The sequence below is a fragment of the Dermacentor variabilis genome, chromosome 11 (assembly GCF_050947875.1).
Source record: "Dermacentor variabilis isolate Ectoservices chromosome 11, ASM5094787v1, whole genome shotgun sequence".
Classification (NCBI taxonomy): Eukaryota; Metazoa; Arthropoda; class Arachnida; order Ixodida; family Ixodidae; genus Dermacentor; species Dermacentor variabilis.
The window spans coordinates 121,098,772-121,118,536 of NC_134578.1; the positions used below are offsets into that span (position 1 = coordinate 121,098,772).

At 45.6% G+C, this 19,765-nt stretch overlaps 1 non-coding gene across 1 annotated transcript; it reads right to left on the reverse strand.

The window, feature by feature from the left end:
• Nucleotides 1-17,686: 17,686 nt before the first annotated feature.
• On the reverse strand, nt 17,687-17,758 carry TRNAG-UCC (transfer RNA glycine (anticodon UCC)). Its single transcript has one exon. It is a non-coding gene; the product is annotated as a tRNA-Gly (tRNA).
• Nucleotides 17,759-19,765: the final 2,007 nt, after the last annotated feature.

A 19,765-nucleotide genomic window follows, 5' to 3' on the forward strand; every position in this document is an offset into this window, starting at 1 on the left:
CCTAAAGATCCGTTCGCAGTCACGGCACCACACAGGTTTCTGTGGCGTTATTAGCGCGATTCTTTAAAGCTTTGACCGCATGGGCTGTTCGCAGGAATCTAAGCTCCTTTTTTATGTCAGGATAGTACGCAAAGAGAAACGCAGGCACACAGAGATAAGCTAAGCCATATTTTTTTATCTCTTTCTTTTGGAAACGCGACACCTCTCTGCCTACCGTTCGGACGCGATACTAAAAGGGTTACGGTGGCCGTAATGAACGCATACTTAAGCCAGGGGCGACCGTTGTTTTTACGACGTACCACCGCGCGTTGATTGTGGAGGCCACATTATGCATGCGTTCATCGCTGTTTACTGAACTAGTGAGGCGAGCAGGCAGTCTGGAAGTTGGTCGCGTCAGTGGGAGCTATGTATCAGTTTGTCCATGTCGGCAAACGGGATTCGATATCTTCGATCGGGTAAACAGGGGACCTGCCTGGGGGTGCATGCAATGAAAGAAGCTACCTGAAATGAAGCACCTGCTTTCCGTATTTGGGGAGCCTGCCTGCAGCCTTGCGTCTCACTGATGTGGAGCAGCAAGCCCTGGTTGAAAATCACAGTAGAGGAGCCACCAGGGATGACTGTGAGAAATGAAAGTTGATAGTCCGCATGATGATAAAATCGTAACAAGTACTGCAGATACTGAGTTACTAAAATATATGAGAAGCGCTTTTACTGTCCTCTCTTCAGTATGAAGAATTTCTGTAAAATAGCTGCGGTCCTTTAATTGCCTTCAATATGAAATTTTTCTTATCATTACTTACCTGTCGCCGCTGTTACACAACATTTTGAGCAAAATTGCCTTGATGCATTGAGTATGTTGCCTGATTCCCCATTAGCGCTGGTCACACGCCACATTTCACACGCCAACTCGTTTGATAAAACAAACAATTGTCCCACCAGTTGAAGCTTCGCTGAGCTATACATAGATGACATTATGACTCTGTTAGTATGATTCAGGTACGCCAAGTCAGGTACTGTGATTCAGTCCATGGTTTTACATGTAAAAAAATTTACAATGCCGTTTGAAAGCGGCCTCCGAGCAAGCGTATGGGTGCTAGTGCGCACACGAAGCTATCGGCCTTGATGGCGTCTAGACGCCCACACTGTCTACATCGCAGATCGTATTCATGACAGGACTCGCGCGGCCGCACCATACGCAGCAGCCGCCAGAATAGAATGCCCCCCTTGTAAAAATTCGCTTACTAAATAAATTAACAAGCATGGTGTCAGCCGCACTGGCAAACATGAACATATCGCAATCCATGACCGCGTACACGGGCTGTTAAAACGCTGGTGTGAGGAATCGCGACAGCAGCAGCGAGCGAAGCCACCTTCGTGCTGTTTATCGCTTCACCGCAAACTGAGCTGCGAGGACACAGCCACCGCAAAGGTACGAGCCAATGTCCCGCCTAGTCTATCGCCCCAAAGCAAATCACTTTCAAGGTAAAGCCCGTGCGAACGCACGTGGCCGAAGTACAACGCCCCCTACCTGCCCTGCCACAGTACCATGAGTGCGGCTGAAGACGGCGCGCTTCCTCCCCGCTTTCCTTCCTTGCGCACGCAGACTTTGCTTGCAGCCTTAATTCCTCCTTGTCCGTTATGCTCGAGCGGTATATCGGCTGTCTTCAGATCGGCTTTCGGCATCGCGTCATGAAAGCATCGACTATGGTAGTAACGCACTGCTGAATCTCCTTGTCACTGCCTTGGATTATGGGGGCTTCAGGCAGCACGCTGCCGCTGTTCGTATTGCCGTTCATTTTCCCTTTGCCGCTCCTCGTATTAACGTTGCTGCTCGGTAGTCCTAGCTATGCGTTGCCTGCCCATAGCGGAGCTGTAACAACAACGAAATTAGTTGCTAGGTCAGTTCTTTTATATATGAAAGACTATTGACGTTACTCCCCACGTCGCAAGCTGCCGTCGCCGCGGCATCTTGCGCAACCACAATCTTTACCGGGAAACATAGGCGGGCAGCGCTACGCGCTTCGCATAGTTAGCCGGAGCGCTTTAGTATCAACAATGTGGTTGAATGCTTGTTCTGTGCCCGTTTATTGAAACGAATGCTCTGCTGAGTATTCTGTACGTGACGTCAATGAATTTGTACACATTTCCCTTCAATTTCTGCAGTTTTTCTTTCTTTTGCTCTTCTTTTTTTCTGTGAGGGCGCCGTTGCCAAAAATCCCGGCCTACTCAAGGCTCGCAGCTCCGCTGTAACTCAAATGCACGCATGTCATTTTCCATCATGTGGTGGTAAATACACACATTGGATATTTACCACAAGGGACGCATGTATTTAGCTCTTCAGCGGGCTCTTTACCAACGTGTTGTAGCACAAAACGTGTTAAACCTAGCCTACAATTTCTAGATGCTCCGATAAAAAAAAATAAGTATAATCAGGATCCGTCTAACGGACCTACAAATATAGGTGACAGGAGATGTAGGATGCACATTTAGCCCCAGCCTATATAAAGCTTAAAGAAGCCTTTGAAAATTGTGCACTATGCCATTAAGAAGCTTCTGCGCTCTATATGTACCTAAGAGTCGACATTGAATGTACCTGTTTATTTCGTGATATATTATTTAATTTGGCGGAAAACAGGGGTGATCGCTCACTCTGCATTGTCGATATCAAGTAACGCCTCAATGAAGAAACAAAACTGAAACGGAAATCATTCATTGTGTTACCCTTCAAAGCGTTGGCTCTTGCTTTCAAGCGATACGATCAATATTTGACTCTTTTAGTGCACCAGCATATCTAGCTGCAGTGCTTCAGCACATGGTATACGAAAGCTAAACATGGGCATTTTCATTAACACACTTTATTTCTTTCTTTTCCAGCATCTGGTGCAGGGTGCTCCTCTCTGAAAGGGAACACGGGAGTGCGTGGCCCGTGCTCTGCGAAGGCTGCTTAGAGGGCCAGCAAGTGGCAGCAAGGAGAAGCACGTCCGCTGGTGGCGTCGTCTATTTGCGGCCAGAATAACGAGGCATGGCCGATAGGCAAGTGCCTGCTAGAATTAGCTCGAACAGCCCCCCCCCCCCCCTCCTCCCATGACAGTTGCGCACAAATCGACGCCTGCAGCGCAACGTCTGCTGCTAAAAAACCGTGTTGGGTACGCAAGCGCACTGGAAACGTGAAAGCGCCAATATACACCCGGTAGTTATTAGGTACACCTGGCGTACCTATAGTAATGCGTAGGCGTTCTAGGGTTGTTCCCTCGGAACTCTCTCCGTCCGTCCGTCCGTCCGTTCGTCTGTTTTTCTGTCTGTAATACGTCACACGATGCACTGCATGCATATATGTATACATGAGGTCCTATATTGGTGTCATGAGAATGCTTTATGACTACGTATGACTATTGAGATTTGTGATTATGACCATATATACTGAGTACTGAGAGGTATAAGTGTAAGTAAGCTTAATAAATACCAAGATTAGTTAGGATAAGATTAGTTAAGCGTAAGGCGATTAATTGAATATGATTATGGATATTGATGCTAATTAAAATCAATCTATGTCAAATTATTAGACTAATCAAGAGTTACTAAGGTGAAATCAACGGAGCATAATCAAGAAGTCAGGTTCCCTTGGGATTAGTTAGACCTAATTAAGTAATCCTAACTATTCATTACAGATACAAACGTATTCGTCATAACCTTATCTAAGGCTAATAAAGGAATTAAGGAAATGTCATCATTATAGAAATAACTAAGCCTGAATAATTCACGCTATGTGGTGAGTGGGCAGCCAGGACTTGGTACTGCAAAAAAGTACCCAGGAACGCTACTGAAGTTGTCGAAGTGTGCATAAGCCTACCCCGTAACTTCAATTTGGTCCACCCCAAAATTGCAATTTGGCCACCCCCAAATTTATGTTGGCCCACCGCTACTATAGCCTTCCCCATGCATATTCTTAGCACCCTATGTATTTCTATGGTTATTCTCTCTAATAATTTTTTTCAATTGTTCCTCATTGCTAAGAAAGCTACCAACATCTCCATTTACATTATTATAATGATTAAATGCAACTTCGCATATTACACGTTTTTGTGCAGATACATGGCGTTGCAGTTTCAACATGGCGGACCCTCCCTCCAGGTGTAGCTGCAGTACTCCCAAAAATGCTTACGCATTAAAATTCTGTGGGAGTGGCTATTAACTAGCGGGCGTATGTCGCCACTTCTACGTTTCCAGTGTGCTACCGTACCGAACGTGGTTTGCTAGCAATCAGACGCTCCGTTGCAGGCCCCGCCTGTTGCGCATCCAGCTGGCGTGAGACGCAGTTCAGCAGCCGCTTACCTTTCAGCCGTGCCTGCTTCTTCTTGCCGCCAAAAGATGACGCCACAAGCGGACGTGCTTCCCCTTGGTGCCTGTTGCTGGCGCTCTAAGCAGCGTCCGCAGAGCACAGGCTACGCAATCGCGTGTTACCTTTCATAAAGGACCGCACTGCACATGAGTTTAGAGGTCCTTGTCGGTTATTAAATGAAATGTGGGAGAGTAAAGACAGCGGGGCTCCTGTTAAAGGCAACCTTAAAATTTCTGGAAACTAATAAAAAGAAGGAGAAAGAAGTTAGTAAGCAATAATCGGGCAGCCTCTGCACATACAAAATGCCAAGTCCACATGACATGGAATGTATGCCGTCACGTGTCCTCTTTCGTCAAAATTCTACATTAGAGAACAACAAGGATCGAAGGAGGAATCCAAACTGATCCTACACATGTCACCTGCTGCTTCGCGCCCATATATTGACGAAAAGTCTGTCACCTTGCGGCTACTGATCAGCCTCGAGGTGTACGGCTACAAGTTAAGCTGGACGACGCAGATTGATCAGCTTTCCACGGTTTGTGTAACACGGCGAGCAAAGCACTCTCAACTAATCCGCGGATTGATCGGCTCGCAGCTGCGAAGCAGATCGCCGACGCATAGAAACCGAAACCCGCGTTTTTCTAGCTTTGAAGTTTGCAAGATGGAAACGATACCTGCAAGAGATTGGTACGTTCATGAGAGAAATGTCTTTCTTTTTCTTTTTGGTGACGACGCTAATTTGTAGATTTTTTTGTTGTCTGCCTACTCTTCTGTTTCTTTTACTACACACCTTGCGGGGCAAAGGGACTTTCGAGTGCACTCCAAGAAAGATAACATTCACAAGGTCGCATTTTTTGCATTTTATAGTTAGCGGACTATATTTGCTAAATACGCATGTAATGCTAACTGCTTAGCGGGCCTTATTGTTTATCTTATTTTTCAGTGAGGTCTGAGATCGGCGAAATTGTTTAGAAACTTACGCGTGATCTTTCACTTTATCTCGAGGCGTCGTGCTTTTCATGACGCCTTAAACCAAGCGCAGGAATGAGGTTATTCGCTCCAGTACATTTCGCTTTTACTCTGTCTATAAGTTCCTGACCGACAGAATAAACCCAGAAAGAAAGTGGTTGCAAATTTTCAATCATCGCTAAATAATAATTTAGAGGGAAGACGGCTTGGAGCAACTGCACCTTTGAAATGTTATCTTGCTTTCAAATTACAGTAGCTGGCCCGTGCATCGTCGTGTAAGGTTGCAGGGATCTGACTTCGCTTCTGAGACACAATATGATCACATGGTAACCAATCTTAGCGCCATCATCCTGCCTAACTCTTTCTACGAGAACATGAGCATCTGCTGCAAGTTTAAGCCATTGGAGGACGTCCGCCATGGTATTGCTGTTTTCGTGGTTTTACAATCGCGTGCTGTAAACAGTAAACACTGCAAAGCCAGTTGCAAAAATTTGATTGCAAAAGAATCGGAAGCCATAAGATGATGCCGCTTATGGTAGTTTTCTAAAACTTGATTCGGCTAAATAACGTTAAATGCCACCTAAAGGCCCACGAATCAAGTCCGTGATGTCCACCTAGCACAGTCCATGTGCGCTCATCGTAAGTATTAGGTTTTCATTTCAATCATTTATTTTGTTCAAAATGCACATACGCCATGCAAGAAAAAATGTTTGGCCAATAATCGAAGGTATGTCGAAGCCAGCAACAAGAAACGAACAAAATATTGGGAGGTGTGTAATGTACAACGCAAGAAATTATTACGTACGTAAGTGACAAGAATTTCTGAACGACGCGAAGGAAAGGCAACACTTTTGTCATAAGCCAACATAACGGAAATATTAAAGGAACACAATAAATATGACTCATTAAAATTAACGACTTCATGAGAAACAAAATATTGAAGAATAACCTAAAATGAAACTTCTACAATGATAACACATTCAGGCTTTAGGAAATAGTGAACAATAGATGACTGTGGTACTGTCAAGTATTTTTGCACGTTTCACAAGTGGAGAGATAACATGGGTTTTGATGCATTTAAGTTGAGACGGAAGTATAATTTCTTAGGCTGTCTGAAAAAAAAAAGCCATTCAAAGCATGCACTCATGTTTCTTCCCAACGAGTTTCCGATGAGCGCTTGAGCACAACTAAATTACATAGATGAGAACATGCCCACTCCATGTAATTTATTGGCAATCACTATGGGAAACACAGTTACTCCGTAAAGTTGTCAAAGTTTGATTTTTCTGAGACGGCTCGCTCATCCGATGTTGACGTTGTTCACGCGTCTGGATACCCGGCCCCGTGTGGGAATCTGCTGTCGGCTGAAATTCCTCAGGTCATTTCACTGTATATCCCAGCGAAAACACGCACACACGATCAGCGGCAAAAGCATAGTGCTTGTTAAGACCTCGGTCGCTTCTACAAGGCAGGTCGAGGGCGATATAGTTAGAGTTGATTTTATATCTGCGCAGAGGCCATACCCTAATTCTATACGTATTTATACGCCGTAGTATAAGTTCACAGACATCTACTATTCCGTCCAAGTATCGATAGCACAATGACGAAGAGGGATAAAGGTGAAAACTACGAGTCAATATAGTACATATATTCCTTAAGAAACTGTAGATTGAACAGAACATCAGACTACAATAAATGGTTAGACGATTCTTGAAAAAAAATTATTGCTTTCTTCTTTATTTAGAATGTGCGATCGAATACGTTTAACGTGATATCTACGAAATATTTTGTGCACATACTATGGATGTCAAACTCTACTTGCAGTTTGTAGCTGTTCCAAAGTTCTGGATCAAGCCAGGCATGTGTCTTTTCTGAACGCGACACACTTCCAGCACTGGTAGTTAAAAACTCGCTGGCGCCAATGGAATGTGCCGAAATTTGTTGCTAAACATTCTGCACATCCGCGAGTGTAACACAGGGTGCCTCTCCGGCCTTTGGCTTTTCTTAGTGCTCGCCCCGCGTGACCGTCGAGTCTACTCTCAGCGATGCCCTTGACCGCAGCCTACAAGTGGCATAATCGCGACACTCTCGTCCCAGTATAGCGTCGCGAAATCAGCTCCAATCGCTGCGACGCACTGCCACTGCAGTGTACACACGCCGCGCATCGACGACTGCACCGTCGCGAGCCGACGTCGCGTGGCCAGCACGCTCCGGACAGCCTGCCGTCAAGTGGGGGCAGATTGGGGACGTGACCGCCATAGGCGATGGGCGGGACCCGTCTCGTCGACCTCGCCTTCTTCGCGGGGTGGCGGCGGTTGCACCGAGGCGAATGCAGTCATGCCTCGGGTGTTAATCGCGGTGGGGGACCGCAGTGACGCATTCCGATGTCGGTTTTCCACGCCGAAAGGGTTTCGCATGCCAAGAAGCCCACTGCGGGTCGATATGCCGGCCGCTCGAATCAGCGCGCGATCTACGCGGATGCGGTAAACGAGCACCCGGCGGTCGACCCCTGGGAGTTCGATTGATAGACACCGGTTTTGGATCTTGTAGTGCGGACACGCACGGAATCCTGCTGAAACTTCGTGTTGAAGTCAGCACGCTGTTTTGTTTCTTTCTCGCCGATAACGTGTGGGCTCGCCTTACACAAAATATGTTGGAGCGACTAGAATACCGGAATTCGAGGGGCTTCTTTTCACATCACCGTACAAAGAAACTGACAATTGAGCATGAGAAAGTTCAAGGGCAATGAGTTCTTACGTTTATTCGAAGCGCAGAAATAAGGTAAAGGAAACGTAAAGTGGACGAAAAGATAACTTGCTGCAGGTTAGGCTGAACCCATATACTCCAAATTAATGCATGCGCTAAACCATGAGACCAATTCCTATTAACAATGTCCTCGCATTTGGCACTATTTTTGCCGGTCCAACAACGCATGAGGGATGGGTTTCGCACGGCTAATATATGTTGGGTGGGCGGGGTGGGGGGAGGCGAAGGAGGCTTTTATAGCAGTTGGCGTATTTCCAGGTCTCTGACCACGCGCACATGCGCTCATCCGTTATGCTTGAGCTTCGCGGGAAATTGAGCCGTACGCTTTTTCCCAAACGCACTTGCGCCCTCGGGTGTCATTTACAATGAGACACACAATCTGGACAGTCTTATACACATTTGGCCACCACAACAATTTCTTTGTTACGTTCCGAGTACGAGGAAATGGCGCAGTGGCGGAAGCAGTGCCGCGCGGGTAATTTATCTCCATCGCGGTAGTATTACGCACGAAAAAAATTTGCTGCAGTAGCTAACAAAGAGATTTTGCTGCATATCTTAATCTGCCAGGGATCGAAACTCTCCTTCAGTTGCGATCTCACTTCCAATTACTGAGGAGCGCATTAACAATATGCGTATCACATTTTGCCGACGATATTTAAGGTCAGGGAACTTGCAAATGTGTCTTCGCGCAGCCGCTTTGAATTTCCGGCGCATTCCCTCTTCGCTGTGCACTGTCCGTTGCGATCACAGTAAGGGCATTTTCTTTAGGTTGAGAGCTCTATATGGAGTGCCTATGCAAGTGGCAATAGGTATGGTGTAAGTGTGCAGATTACCAGGGTGGGCAAAGGCGAATGACAAAGAAAAGTTGCGCTAACATCTAGAAGAAGAAGAAATTTTATTGAGAAGAATGGCCCGGCAGTTTTTGCTGTGGTGGCCTGAGGTGGTTGCTCGAAGTCCTTGGACTCGGGCGGCATCTTCGGCTTGCTGGACGGCCTAGAACTGGACTTTTGAGAGCTTCCTCCCAGCGGCGGCGACGCCGACGGAGAAGGCGCCCGGCGGCCCCCGCAGCCGGGGCGTCGTCGGGAAGAAGCGATCTCGAGGCTTCCTGTACGCTGGTAACAGCCGTGCCTATGGACGCGTTGCGAACGGAGGTGGTTTCAGCACCGTTGTTGCGGGCACATTCCGAGAACATGTGTCGAAGCGTTGCTCTCAATCCGAAAGCTTTGCGCGCATCAGTGGGGTATAATCCTGAGTAACAGTGGCGTAAGACAGCCAGGCTCGGGTGTGTGGTGTGTTTGCAGTAAGCGCAAGGTTATGGCCTCGTTCCTGTCTAATGTATGGTGCGGTGGTGGAAATGTGCGTCTTTCGAGTCTGTAGTGTTGGGCGAGGCCCCTGAACGTGGTCAGGCAATCGCGCCAAGCCGATTGTGATTGTTGTTGCTGCATTTCTACATTTGCTGCAATTTTATTTTTTAAAGGAGTGTTAAAAGTAGCCGAAAAAGGAGCATGAGGAAACCACATACAAGAATCCCCTGGTAACTATACGAAGCAAAACAAACAAACGAGAAAGATACTCGTATTTAACAATGGGGCTTTCACATGTAAGATAACAAAGTTGTAGCGACATTGTCCATAAAGAACCTGAAACATAACGTTTATGTTAAAAAAAAAGTGGTGGCTCTCATCCCGTCAATTACTTGGAACTTTACCTTTTCTCCCGCACTCTCAGTCTCTTGCGATAAGATAAGAGCTACAGCCTAAATCTCCATTTTGCTAACTATGCAACGTCGAAGGCATGTCCCCTCCCCCCTCTCCCTACACACACACACACAAAAAGCGGCATTTTCGCGCAAGGAGTGAGGCGCTGACCGCGTAAGCACGGTTTCCCGTTGCGCTTGGGCTCTTTCGTTCGGGCCACAGTGTTGACATAATTGCCTGAAGAGTGCCGCTAAAATAAGTTGAAAAGGTCCCTCGATTTCCGTTTTCTTTTGCTGCAAAGTACTGAAGCTGAAGCTATAGTGTTAGACAATGTTTTAAGTAACGCAGGCGTTTCAGGACACTATAATATACGCTAGCTAGGCGTGAATAAGTTACCGATACATCTCATTTTACGGTCCGTGTGAGTGTGGAATAAACAATGAATTTTCCAGCAGTGTATAGTGGATTGGAACTTTTACAGTAAACTTGAGCCTACATAACAATGGATGAAGACGGCTGAAATTTGGCATTCGCCCTCAGATTTAAACGCACAGTGATTCAAAAGTACGCAAACAATCCGATTTTCCAAGCACACAACGACACTTGCTGCACTATATTGCTGAAAATTTGCTATTGTCGTGCTCCTGAAAGCGTAGCAAAATTGTGCAAGACGCGCAAGGTGGCATGTTACCGCGGCGATAGCACTACGTTACCCTTATGGAAGGGAAATATTGAGCTTCCGCCCCTTGATTGACCTGAACGCTCATCTCATTATTTATTTGTCCGATACCCATGCGACAAGGAAGCAGTGTGTTGAGACGCACTTGAGCGAGCACAGCCGCTCATATATATATGCGGCTTTCTACAATCTATCTGTGTTTATGTTGGGGTACTGCATTTTCGGATAAATCGGAGAAGTTCCGAAAGGCACTAGCCTCTAAACCTATTCCGAATTTGTATTTATCCAAAAGACTGCGATCTTCAGCGTACGTAGCCTTAAAATACTCCAGGTTGGAATTTGTCCGCCGGGCTTATAAATGCACTTAGTCTCGATCCAAAGCACGTGTCAGGCGTCAGCTCATCGAGATGATTCTCATTACGCAAAGCTCTCGCTTGCATCCTTCAATACTACCGTGCTATTGTTGCCTCTTTGAGGTGTGCCGAAGCAATGGTACAATATGTGAAATGCAGAAAGTGGCTTGCAAGCAACTTGCTAGCTGTGTGCATGAGCTATCTTTAACGCTAAAATTCCTTAACAAAACGTCTAAGGAATTTCTCTCCATTATCAAGCGCACTAAGCGTGAGTCTATTTCAGTTCACGAAGCTTATCCTGTGCTTGCTCTGCATCCGGATAGTATCTTTGCTCAGTTGAGCAATCAGATGCTAATTAGGTTTGATGAGGAAGTTGATTGTATGCTTGACATGGCTGAGGAGGACAAGCGATCTGATGCGGTTGGTTCTTTTGAGAAGAACGACTACACGGCGGGTGGCACGTGAAATGGTACTGCGGAAAGGAGCACTGCCAGTGAACTGCAGTATAAAAAAATTTTGGATGAGAAATGGTATCCTGTCAAACGAAATAATTTTAAGTTGTATGCATCAATTAGGTAGTGCGACCTGATTTTTCAAACGCATGCTCTAGGCGGCCCCCCTTCAGTTTGTGACGTTCCCAATGAAAAAAATATCTATCTCACTTATTCGCTGCTACAGGTTATGTAGGTATCCGATGTGCAGCAACCAGCCAGCAACACGAAAGAAAATCGCGTCGTTATTCGCGGCTTGTCACGGAATACGAGCTACGGGCATTGCATTTGTGGCCTTAGTTCTGGTAAAACGTACATGTTTGGTTTATTGTGATGCGACGTAAGTGAAGTTCAAGTGTGTGCATTGTTTCCGTTATTGACTCTTTAGGCAAGCCCATAATGCGTCTAGTGTAGTTCCATTGGCACAAGTGCTTTCGGTGCCCTCAATAACCGTCGATTTTCTGTAAAATAATTCAAGGCGCCCTGGCGAAGGTTAATGACCAGCGGAGCTGTACACATGGTGGTAAGGAAACTTGTGGTAAAGAACTTATTGCGTCATTTCATTGTCACTAAGTAACGGCGGTCACAACGGCTTTGTGGTCGCTTGATATGCGCTGATCGCCATACTCGCAACGGCGGACACATTCTTTGATAACGTCAAATCATACACGTACGCCACTGGGCGGTCCGTCGGGAAGGATCGGCGTGGCATCGCAAAAGAAATGTCTGCAACACGAACCCGGTAAAGAACCCGAACCCGAACCCTTTTCAGTCTCGACACATCCACATTGAAATCAACTTCAGTGACCACATGGGTGGTCTCATCGCAACAAATGCGCGCAGAGTGAGTAGCCATGAACATTTCGACATCGCATTTGGACATCGAAGAGAGTTTGCGTCTCTTCTCCGATTCGTTACCCGCGTCGTCCCGCCTGGCCTGGCGCTTATGGTCGGCATCGCGGGCACGATCTTCGCTGGAGTCTGCAGCCGTCGTGTAAGTTCGCGCCGTTTACCTTCGTCAGCGAGCTGCTCTTCGAGAGTCCTAACCCCGCGTGTCCTCCCTATGGCGCAACTGATAACGATACTCAACTATGTACCACTGAGGCAGCCCATGACAGTTTTCGAGATGCTCTTATTATGTTGTATGCGGGGTTCCAAGGAATGTAAGCCCTGTTCGCTTCACTTTGCTGAGTGCTTGTAGCCTCTACTTTACGGGACAATGAGCCATTGCATTTTTCACTTGCTTACGGGGGTATTAGTACTTAACAACGAAGTTTAAAAAATCACTGTCCAAGCAATCCGCACAGATGGTTAACCAGCGAAACTGGAACGTGCGGCCGCGGTGGTTATCACTGGGTTAATCTCGATGATTCATTAAACGACGGCTTGGTAGCCTGCCGGATCCTCGGTGCGGATACTGCTGCGCACGCGCTCGGCTTCGACGTAGAGCAACGAGCTCACTACTGGCACAGCCACTCGCGCGCCTCCCATTATCCTTATTTTTTCGTGCGTTCACATGGGGAGGCGCCGGAGGAGTTTTCGGCGTAGAGGCGACAGACGGACGGACGAATCGACTAGTCATAGAGAGAGATTTGCTGTAATAGAATAATGATGGTACTGTACGCAAATCAAACGCCCTGTAGCGACTGTCTGTGACTGTGGTTTGTCTCGCGCTTCTATGAAATTCTATTACCTTGCCTGGCCGACACCTGGGGGTCATTGCCCCCTGCTCTTTCATGGAACGTGAGGTGGCTATCCGACAGGGGCGCCACCACTGCCACTTTGCAAACCTGTTTAACCGTGCAGTAGAATGTGTGTACTGTTCGTTCTCAACCTGTCAAAACGTGTATTACTTGCCTCCGATAAACCGAGCTCCCAACAAGTGGAGACCCGGACGTGATCCGAACACGCAACCTTCTGAACCCCAACGCAGAAGACGAAGAACAATTTGTCCCAGACATTACTCATTTACTTGGCATTGTTTGCCATTGTTGTGCCAGATAACACTGCCATAGCTGTCGGCGTCGCCCAGAGGTTCCGTAGAAAGTCCAAGCGTGATAAAATCGTCGCCGCATGCCGTATGCTGTATGTGCGAGTGACAGCGTGTCAGAGTGAGGCGGCGATCGCGGCTCAGTATCGCAAACCCAGGAGAGGAAAGCAGGGAGGCTTTCCTCTCTTGGGTGCGCGATATCGCGCGCAAGGCTTCGAGGGGAGGCAGGGAGGGAGGGAGAGGGGGCGCGTTGTACTCTGGGAAGCCCGGGCCACTGTATCTTTCAAGCTATCTGCGGCGCGGACGGAGTCCGCAGCACGCTGTGTTTCAGCGGCTCAGCTCGCGTTGATGCGAGACGCCGCACTATGGTAGATTCGCTCGCTGCTGCTGCCGCACTATCTCACTCATGCGTTTTGACAGCGAGTTTCCACGGTCTCCGAGTAAGATGTGTTCATATTTGATTTTGCGTACGTGATACCATTCTTGCTAATTAGTTAGTAGGCCTGTGTTTAAAAACTTAAATAGCCGATAGAACTACTATCCTTACTCCGTATACATGTCCACTAATTTGCTAACGCAATCGATGCTTCGCTTTTCAGGCGAAACTGCGACATTTTTTGTCTGTACTACACCCGAGACGGTGAAAATTTACCGTACTTTAGCTCTAATTTTATGTTTATTTGGGCGCAGTTGACGTTTTGTAATATGCGGAAAGTATTCGAAGAAAATTCGCATTTGCGAGTCGTGACTATTCGATATGATGACAGTACCGAATAGGACACTGCTTGATTCGTTATTCGAAATGTTCGAATATTCACACTCATCTGTTTCCTTTATAGTTCTTCTATAGCAGTCATGCGAGCTTATTTACGGATATGACATGAAACATTCCACCCATTTCTTGGCCAGTACCCCATTATTGGGTGCTATCCACGACCAGGATGGGCAAAAACAACAACCACGGCGACAACTCAAAAGCTGTTCAAACTACACGCTGGGTGGCACATACTGTCGGGATGCAGCACACAAAGAAACTCCTGCCGGGTAGAAAGAACGACGCCGTAGCAGGTACTAAACGCCTCAAACACGCGGGCTATTCCGCCTCCTGAGGCAAACGTCAGTACCGCAATTTTTGTGTATGTGACCTCTGTGCTTTAGAACCTGTGGTCGAATCTTGCATTTGGACAATTTTATAGACGCTATATATTAAAATATATGAAGACAAATAAGTAAACACAACAAATTATTCAGGCTACCTTTCAAACGTAAAGAACTTCAGCGATACTGTAAGGTAAACAGAAGTATTATTTCATTTCAAGGGTTTTGATCGGTGGACCACGATATGTCTGCGTTTAGAAAAAAAATTCAACTGCAAAACACCTAAACCCCTCATGAAAGCCAGTCCAGCGGCCGAAACAATCTAAATTAAATACGTGTGTTCACGTTGCAGCATCGCTCAAGTATATATATATAAATGTATATCGGTGGTTAAGAGGGAGATTTACCTCGGGTGCTCCTATCTAAATACATGTAAAAGGAGAACGCGTTTTTCCCGGCAACCACTGCACGAAACTTCACGAGGTTTGTTGCATTTAAAAGGAAAGCTTAAAATCTAGCGAGTGCTGGTTTTTATATTTTTGATTTAGGCCGTCAATTTTTTACTAGATTGGGAAAAATCGCAAATTTTCAGAAAACAAAACTATCAGGTTTACAACTTTGTAACTACGCAAGGAAAATGTTACCACAATTCTGTGAATTTTATCTAATAGTACATGTCAGGCGGAAAAAATTGACATGTTACACCTGGATCTCAAAGTATTTAGTAATATAGAAATACAGCTTTTCCAGAACCTTTGTAGAGAACGTAATAAATTGCCTGTCGAATTTGTCCGCTTTCCATGGTCTCGTGGATGCCATCTACTGAACCGCGATACCGGTTCTTCATGCAGAACTATTAATTCGTAAACTTCGTGCTTCAATCTTTTCAAATGTTCAAATTTTTGAAAATAATTTTAACAATATACAGGCCCTGCATCGAAATTCAGCTTCGAAGAGTCACTGCAATTTAACTTTCTCTTTCAAATACTACACATTTCATTAACTCGGTCCAGTGGTTATTTCAGAAAAGAGTTTTTCCGTTTTACATGTATTTGAATAGGCCCCGTCGGACTTGAGACCGAGCTAAAGCTTCCTCTTAACCCCCTTTCTTATCATTCATTACAGTTCATTACATAACGAGGGTCTCGAATCCGACAACATTGATGCGTTCTGATAGCTTGTGTAGGTACGTTGACCAGTTGCCTTAGCCCAAAAAGATCACGTACTCGTGACGCCTGCGGCAGAAAGCATGTTCCAGATACTCCGCTAAGCTTTCTGAGTATGTGCGCTGGCTAACACTCCAAGGCTTAGATATAGTGGTAACTCATATATATCCCAGAAAGTGGATGGGAAAATGGCGCCACCGTAGCTGAATGGGTGGAGCATCGCACGCGTAATACGAAGACGTGCGATCGTTCCCCACCTGTGGCAAGTTGTTTTTTTGCATCCACTATAATTCTCAATAATTATTCATATATATATATATATATATGTGTGTGTGTGTGTGTGTGTGTGTGTGTGTACTTATGCATATCCGGAACATCATGAAATGGAGCTGCCATGGAGTAATTGAGTATCCATATACCAACTACCCTGCTGTCTAGTTTGAGAGAGAGATTGTGCGCTATGTGAGATGACTGGATGAGTGCCGGAGCCTTCAGGTAAACCACTTGAATTAGCCAGTGCCAAAGAATAGAAACTGACACGCAGCTACCATGCCAGTTCATGACATCGCGCGGCTTCGAGATTCCCCGCAACGTTTTTTCGACTGCCTTTCTAGCAATGGAGTGCGTTTATTGCAGAATAATGAGTTGAGCGCGAAATGATTGATAAAAAAATGAATCATGGGAACCGAAGTTATTCGTCTTAAAAGTTCAAAGTCCAAGCAGACGGTGAAGGAAAACATTCCCTTTCTCGTTTCACTCTTCTAGTGAGCTCACTGATCCTTGCAATGACTGCGCGCCTCTTTAATAATAATAATAATGGCAATAATAATAATAATAATAATAATAATAATAATAATAATAATAATAATAATAATAATAATAATAATAATAATAATAATAATAATAATAATAATAATAATAATAATATATGATGATAATAATAAATGCTTTATTTTCCGCAAAAGCACCAGATACGTCAGCCCAAGCCAATGAGGCTTGTCGGGCTGTACCCGGCATAGAAATAGAAAGAGATAACGGAAGGGTCGCCTCATGGTGACCTTTACACGCGTCTCTTGTGAACTATGTCGGAGTAGCACAAAGGAACACGCGGCAACGTCGGCAATACTTTTGCGCGCTGGGTTCAGGCGCAATTGCCAGACTAGAGGGCATTATGGCGACACGCAGAGCATTCGCGTAGAAAAGGTCTATGGTACAAGCGTTCTACAACATAGGCAGTGTCATATTGTAATTATTTTAAAAATGTAATTTTCAAAAGCAGATATCATTTAGTGTTTGGTAAAGTGTAAAGTATGTTTTGATTTATTTAATCGTGCAGTGGGTGCGGTTTAGATGGGCACGCACAAATGTTACCTATGGCCTGGCACGTCAAGCCAATCAGACCGAACGGCCACTGGATTCAGTGTCAGACCTACCATAAGTCACCTCCGCTGCCAAAATCGCCATTGCGGGCAGCTGTGGTTGGAGAAGAAGCTGGTTTCTGCAATCAAATAAAATAACAAATAGTTCGCTTGCGGCGTTCCCTCTGGCGTTAAAATATCGCCGCATCGCATAGTACAAGAAGACGCAGTGAAAACGACATCCTTAATTTGTGTCACAGGACCTCTTTAAACTGTGCACTTTGTTGCGATACCTTACATAAAACCAACCTAACAGGGTTTAAAAGAAACTACAGTAATAAGATTGGAGCCACGTCTGCATTACCAGCAGTATTAATTTCTGCATTATATTGCGAATCAGTAGGGAGTCGGTACCAAAAACCTTACATCACGTCAAGAAATGTACGTAAACAGCACAAGCGCAAACAGCTGACATGTTTCTTTAACAGTCTCAGATGTTCAACTTGATAAAAGAAGGCTTATTTTTCTCGTCCCCTCCAGGTTCGCATTTCTATTACTTACTTAGTATTTGTTTATTATTTGTTCACATTGCAATACTATTTCTATTGTTATTACTATTTCTTATTGATTATTATTCTAGTACTGCTCCACCAGGCCCAAAGGATCAGGACAATAAAATCAAAACATGGCCGAAGTGTAGATTGGGGGATCGAGACATAGTACCCCGTGTTAATTGTTCACAAAAGAAAAAGGTGTTTGAACAGTAAAAAAAAAAAAGACTGCGTCGGCCGGGAATCGAACCCGGGTCAACTGCTTGGAAGGCAGCTATGCTAACCACTATACCACCGACGCCGCCGTGTCTGCACGTCACGGCGATGGCCTATATAGGTTGGATATATTTGGAGCTCTAGCGGAAGCCGACCTTCGCCGAAGGCGAAAGAAAGAGGAAGAAAGGCACTGCCCTAGAAAGGACCGATTTGGAGGAAATGAAGGCAAAGCAATGCCCTAGACCCCCGTATCGCTCGAGTGCAAATTTCATATTCTAAAAAGGAGTGGACAGCTAGACAATGCAATAAGCGACAGCCCTTTGTAATCTCATTGCTTGTGCTGGCCATCTTGAGCATGAACAATGCTTGGTTATTTGTCATTCTAAACTTTTCTAACTCTAGGTAGTGTCATTTTTGTACGAAGTGATGCGCAGTAACATCTAAAGCATTCATATATAAAATTTTTGTATTGTTTGTATTAGCAAAAATCTCGTAAGCAGTGAAACTTTACTCACGCAAGATTGGAAGTCACCATGCGGGAATGTTTCTGCCATCCCGGTGCGTAAGTCTATATGCACAAGCTTATCCGCATGCAGAGTCTTCTCAACTTTTCAAGTATATTTAGTGCACTCTGTACGCTACATGAAAGTCTGGCATTCAGTCTTTCTCCTGCCCGCAAGAGGACACTATATACAATTGATAAGACAAGCATGGATTGGTAATGTCCTGTCTGGATTGCTAAAAACAACACGCTTACCATGACCAATATCTTGATACGCCAGAAAAGAGGAAAATCGAAGCGTGTGCTTTAATTTGGGGCGCTTCTTGGTCCCCACTTCCTAAGGTTTGATCGACGCATCAGGACAACAATCAATGCGTCCTATAGAAACACAGACAGAACAGTGGAGATTTAAAGGCACAAAGATGGAGAGGTCGTCCTGAGTGAAGTGGTGTAGAAATCTAAGTCGAAAGCTAACCAAATGCCTCCTTTATGCTAACCTAATGAACTTGCGTCATTGTTTATGAACAAAAAGTGTTCAAACATGCAAAAATACAGTTAGGTTCATGATGTCATATGCATTTTCGCGGCAGTTTAAGTGCAAAATTAAAGAGAAACTTTGCTTTTCGTTCTTTTTCCTGCTTTTAAACAACCATTTTCCCGCAAAGAAACGCGAGTCGGCTTGTGCAAAGAACATTACGGTAGAACCCATCTCAGGTTGAACCCATCTCGCAAAGTGCTGTTCGACACCAGCAATCAGGAGGTAAGCGCGGTGTTCATGGCTGTGGTAAGTGGTCGCTCCGTGTGGTAGCAGCTTCTTGAGTAGACCATGTGTCCATTCAAAACGGTCCTGCCGGAATTTTATGACCAACCTAGCTACGAGATAAGGCACAGCAGCGACTTCTACAAACTTCGATAAATATTCCACAGCGACCAACATGTACCAGTTTCCTGCTACCGTAGTTCGTAATGGGCCAACGTAATCATTTCTGATTTTGTGACAGTAGCGCCAGGCTGCGGAAAGGGCGTGAACAGCCCAGGTCAGCATCCCGTGCGACGCTTACGCTTTTGGCCCACCTCGCAGTTTTCAACGTACGAGCCCAGCTCATCTATGCCGCATGAGTAGGAGCGAATGCTCCTATTCGTGCTGGGCCACAGAAAATGTTCCTGGATCTGACGAAGAGTAGCTCGTCAGTCTGTGTGTCCACCTTCCGAAGAATCATGAATGGTGTGCACGATTTCGGAACGCATGGTAGAGGGGATTACTAGATGGCGTTCATCGTGGTTCCAATGGCAACGATACAAAGTTCTTGCGCGCAGGACAAATTTGGAACTGCTCTACTTATCTCCAAGGGAGGTTGTTGTAGATGCAAAACTTGAATCGTACCGATGATAGTTAGGCATGTTCTGTTGCGAAAACCAGATCCTACCTTTTTGTGCCTGTGGTCTGATCACATAGGTTTCGCGATAGTGAATCTTCAACCGCATTTAGCGCCCCCACCCGATGCTTTGCGCCGTAGGCGTAGTCTAGCAGTCAGCTTATCCAGCGGGCGAACTTGTGCTTCAGGTGTTGTTTCGCAAACATCCATGCAA